The following is a 6,000-nucleotide window of genomic DNA, read 5'->3' on the forward strand; positions in this document are numbered from 1 at the left end:
TGCCATTTAAGCATAGATTTTAAAACGAAATTTATGGGGACAGCATCAGAGACCCCACTAAAACCAAGCTGCAAAAAGATCACTTGTTAAAGACTGACAGTAGTCAATTATAGTCTGTATCTTTAAAACTGACTGCTATGTCACAGCTACTTCATACATATTACTAGAACAGTACACATTAAAGTATGTACATTAACACCACACGCAAAATATAAAAATAAAACATCAACAAGAATTGCATTACTCTACTTAAGAAACTGTATGTATTTGGTGTTTACACATATACACATTCAGATGTCCCCCACCACACCTCCACATCTTTTTAGAGTGTTCACCATTTCTGAAAGAATAAGAGGAAGGTATATACTTTGGTACTTTCTGAAGATCTATGTCCAAGTGCAAGATTTTAAAGCCATCTGTTGGTTTCAATTTAGGAGGTGGTTGTTCTAGAACAAAAGAGATATTGTTCTCAGGTGATTCTGAATACAAGGATAAATAGAAATTTATCCTTGTATTCATTTCCAAAAGGAGTGGAAAAAGAGAGGAAAACACAAAGTTTTTCTTATGGAGAGACACTTGTGGCAATTTCTAGGATTCTTATAGACACAGAACTCAACAACTAAACAACGTCAAACAGGTTTCTTTACCCAGGAGAGTTTTCTCAATCTTTAAAATGTTAATGTATCATGTAATCTTCAAGAGGGGGTAAAATAATAAAACTTTCCTAACTTATTTAATCACAGAATAAATTTTTCCACAGGGCAGCTCTTGGTACTGCTGGGCTGCATTTGGGGAAATAGTGCAGCACTCATGTAATAGGCAGGTTCTTTTTCCATTTTCTCCTATAACAACAAAGGAAGGTAGGAAGACTTTATCAATACTAGGAACCAGGAATGGAATGCAGGCCCTGCACTGTCCAATACAATAGCCAACTCACATGCGCTCTCATACACTTGAAATGTGGCTACTTTGAGACTGGAGATGTATAGGAAGTATAAAATACACACTGGAATTTGAAGACTCAGTACAAAAATGTAAAATATCTCATTCATGTTTTTATATTGATTGTATATTGAAATGCTATCATTTTGGATATATAAGGCTAAGTTGAATACATTATTAAAATTAATTTCATCTTGTTCTTTTTACCGTTTTGATATAGCTACTAGAAAATTTGAAAATTGCATATGTGGTTTGCATTCGTGGCTCACATCACGATTCTAGCAGACACTGCTGCTGTATTTGTGAAACTCATGGCTGTTATCTTCTACAGATGGTTACTAATAGCTTCAACCTGGCAGAAGTTTTAATAAGCTTAGTCAAGCTTAATAAATAAGTTTAATAAACTTAATCAACTTAGCTTGAACATATCCTTTCACTGAGATCTATCTAATAGCTAAATGTCGGCTTTTGATTCATATGCGATATTGACTCTCCTTAAGTCTGTCTCATTCTTTTTTGCTCAACTACTTACACACACACACACACACTTGCACACATACACGCTTGCACACAGAGGGATAAACTTTTTCCTACAGGGACTAAGAAAACCCAAAAGGGAAGCAAACAGAAAGTCTTTGCAAACTCTTTTCATAACCCTGGGTAGTTAAGCCTCATGTATCTTTACCCCCTTCTCCCTCTTCTTCCTGAGTATTGGACAGGGAGAAGAAAGAGAAAAAGAAGAGAGGATAGTCTGTTCTTTTAATCCACATAATTCACCAAACCCCAAAAGAACAAAAATATGGGTGATTCGGTTATTCTAAGTGATTTTTTCAAATTGAGTTCAGAAGGGGTAATTAATAGGTGCACAAAGGCAAAAGAAGATTCTGGGAATTCTGCAGATAAATGACTTTGCCATTTGTGGAAGAGTCTAGATAAAAATGACAAGGTTCAATGATTCAAGAAAACAAAAAGAAAATAAAACAAAAAACTAAAGGCATCATCCACCAGGCCTCGATTCATTAGTACTTTCAATTAAAGAAACATGAAAAGAGATCGCACATCCAATATGAGATTTATGATAATGGATGAGGGTCAAGCATTTAATGTAGCATCAACTTTTCTGTAACATTAAAAATAAAATTACCAGGTTTATTTATGGAGGGGAAGCAGGATAAATGCCACCACCACCCTATTCTCATGAATAGCCACATTCACTTGTGATCTGACTACTAGACCCAACTTCTGTTGCTGCTGACCTTGAGGTTGTCCACCCTTCTGTCCAAAGGGTAATCCAGCCGTATTGAGGCTGGAACTCTTAGCTAAGAACAGACATGGATGGAAAAGATAAGGAGAAAACCTGCCCTCCCAGGCGGAAGGAGGTCACATGATAGAGCAGATACAGGAAAAAACATATCACAGTGAACTACAATATTTAAAGGGGATAAGAAGGAGACGTTGGTGAATCAGGGGTGGTGCTGGGTTAGAGGTCCCAGAAAGCAATAAAACTCATGGGTAAAAATGGACTGGTTCTTTACAGTGTTAAACATGCATCCACAACTCACTCTGAGATACTGAGCTTCAGCAAGCTTCCCCTCACCCACCCCTTTGCCTGCCTTCTCATTTGCTTTCCTTGCCAAATTTATACCAATATTATGTGGGCTCGGCAAATTTGAGGCTCATTTAGCTATTAATTTGGGACAGTGCTGAATAAATAGCCCAGGTCCCCAAAGGAATGCCTAATATGCAATTGAGAGTATATTTTGATCACTATATGTCACATGGTTCTGAGACTTGAATTAAAGTGCAGATCAAACTCACCCCAGAATTACTTTATTTTCCAGTTCATTTTCTCTCTACAGACCTGGCTTGCCTGCTCCTTTTCTTGAGTTATTGGCACTGTAATCTTTTGTTCTCAGCAAGCAAAATAAATATTTGCATTAAAAGGAGCTTCTGAGCTAAATCAGTCTATTCCCATGTAGTAAGTCTCGTTGAATCAGAACCTTCCGAGGCAAAATGCTGTGCTCAGGACTGGTGGTAGAATATTTTAAAATGTACACTTGGTTTTTATCCATCTAGTGACCCAGACCTCAAGCACTACATCCACATATAGAGATTCTATTTGGTGGAAATGCTTATTGGAAGTCATAACTGGGCATGATTTTTCTATGTATATAGTGGGTAAAATATAACATCCCTTTTAAATATATAAAGCATCTGCACATTAAAAGACTCACTTATATCCATTTTATCATTGACAACTTTTATAACAATCCTGTGAAGTAAATAGGGTGATTATTATTATTACTATAGTGGCCCCTAAAAGTGGCAGAGCAAGACTTTGAGATTTCCAGCACAGGGCTCTTTGCACTACTAATGGTTTTCCTTTTAATTGTGTGTTCATTTAACATGGCTAGAAATTACAAGCACATTTGTTTCATTGAAATTACTGAGATTTGCTCTTTCAAATTTGAAATAATTTCAGCATTACCATGATTAAAATCTTAATATGTCAAAAAAGTTAAAGAAATAAGCTGCCACTGGAAGAGATGCAATTTAGCACAGACCAAGAAAACGACTGTTTCTCGAGTTATCAGTAAGTAAATACTGTTACCTTAATAGCATAGTCAACTACCTAAAGAAGCACAGGGAAATGTACTCTAGCAAACCCCTGTTCTACTCAGTTATCAAGTTACAAGTGGAAGTAAAAAACTACAAACTGATGACTGAAACAGGTTTGGACAAAATAAAAATATATAATATTTTGGGGTGTGTGTGGAAGAGATGGTATGTAATTACATTAATGAAACAAAATACACAGAGTTGTAATGGTTTCCAAAACGTCCTGCTATCAAAGTATAATGCAGTCTCCCCGTTACTGAGAGACTCTTTCAATGTATCCTCACACATTTCCACTATTACCTTCAGGGTTTATAATTGCTCACGCTATGTATAGTAAATAATATTAAAGTTATACTGGTGGTGGTGAAAATGCCCCTGTAGCCTTTAAGAGACAACAGGCTTAAGTACTACATTAAAAATGCTACCACAGAGAAGGGGGGCAAGTTGGATAATTAAATAAGAAGTAACATGCCACACTTTCCTACAGCAAAATGTATGGATCTTTTTCCCCTTCTTGGAAAAATAATATAGAAGAGGACCTTCCAAAATCTACAATTCTCTCAGGAAAATGAAAAGCTTCATCAACATGTTTAAGTGCTAAACAAGCCTATTGTTGTTTCTAATTTACCGAGATGTCATTTCATAAAGACAATACTCAAACATGGTCTTTGCTTAGATTTGACACACAAAAGGGGTTGTCTTGCATAATGGTTAGCACATCATCATCAGACCTATCAGACCTTAAAAAGGGCAGATAGGCCCGAAAGTGGTCTTGTTTTTCTGAAGTTACTAGAAATGGAACTGATATGATAATGAGCTAGGTATCAGTTCTGAGTGCTCTAGGTTTCAGGTCTCAAGGATGAATTGTGAAAAAACAGCAAATGGAAACAGAAGGTAGCTTTGAGGGAAAGGTTGTTTTGTTCACTATTGTATCCCCAGATTCTAGTCTAGAATACTGAATAAATAAACTTAGAAAGTGAAACCCTGGGTTGGAATCCTTGTTTTGTCCTTTTCTAGCTGTGAGACTTTGGAGCATTTACCAAACACATCTGGAGGGGTTCTTGGACGATAAAAACTGCATGTGTTCCATAAAGCTCTGTATATAGGATGGTTATTATATTCAGCCTATATGAAAGAACTTCTGGACCCCATCTGGAGTCATCTGAAAGCTGCTATTTACGTGGTATCACCCCAAACTGAGCATTTTCACTGATGAACAACTGAGGCCAATTTGATACAGTTATGTCTGAGGATGTAAAAACGAAACAGGAAACTTAAAAGTTGTATGCATTTCAAAATCATTTTGTCCTACTTTATTGCAATGAGTGCAAACATACACATTCATAAAATACACAAAGATAGTTGTTGCCTTTCTTTGGTCAGATTCTTTGAGAATGTTATGAATGCTAGAGACCCTTATCCCCACAAAATGAGCACACACACACGAACAAACTGGTCCATACACATACACACACCAACACACTTGTAGGTTTGCTTTGTAGGCAACAAAGCATTCCCTAACTCACTCCAAAGTCTATGATTCGAGTTAAGAATTACTGAAATAAAGAATAAGGATTTGGATTCACATGGGAATACATATGGAATACACACATACATACACACAAACACATAATATATCCAAATATTTAATGCCTATTTAAATAAGTCTTGTACACAATTTCCTACTCAATCTGATATATGCAATTGCCACTGACCAAATTCTAGGAAAAGGGTCAACTCATGCTCTGCATATTGAAGTGACAGATGCTCCTATAGTGTTCTGCAAACCACTGTTTACTTGAAGCAATTTCACAACTTCTATGTGTTTACAGCAGGGTTGAATTTAATATGACAACTTGGCTCAATGAGTATTACAGCCAATTTCTAGTGGATCCTGTGTCTTGGAAGGTAAGGTAACCAACCACAGAATTCACTCATCTCTTCATTTAATAGTATAAAATGGAGCAAAATTATTTCCACAATCACTGGTAACTTCCCCAGCCTGTCTCCCTGTCCCAAACAAAGGCAGAAATGACACATCTTTGTAGTGGTTACCCTGATCTTTGAAATTAGTGATTTTTACCAAGAGTATATTTTATAGTTCAGCCAATAGCTCCATCAAGATTATGTACATAAAGGCATTTTAAAAATTACTAATAATAGACAATACACAGTTCACACCTCCTATGGAGAAAAACACTTGACAGCAACACTTGCTATAGTATAAGTTTACTAGCTTATAAATTTTGCTATTCTAATTGAGCTTTCAGGAAAAAAGGGAACTAGGAAAAGAGATGTTCTAAGGTCTAAGAAAACTTCAAATTTTAGTATCTGAACTAAGCTATTATATGATTTCTTTAAATTGCCCAGGGTAATGAAAAAAAATGGAGATTCATATGCAAATATCTTTACTCAGTAAAAAACATAAATTTCAATAAA

The sequence above is a fragment of the Piliocolobus tephrosceles genome, chromosome 12, assembly GCF_002776525.5.
Source record: "Piliocolobus tephrosceles isolate RC106 chromosome 12, ASM277652v3, whole genome shotgun sequence".
In the NCBI taxonomy this organism is placed as follows: Eukaryota; Metazoa; Chordata; class Mammalia; order Primates; family Cercopithecidae; genus Piliocolobus; species Piliocolobus tephrosceles.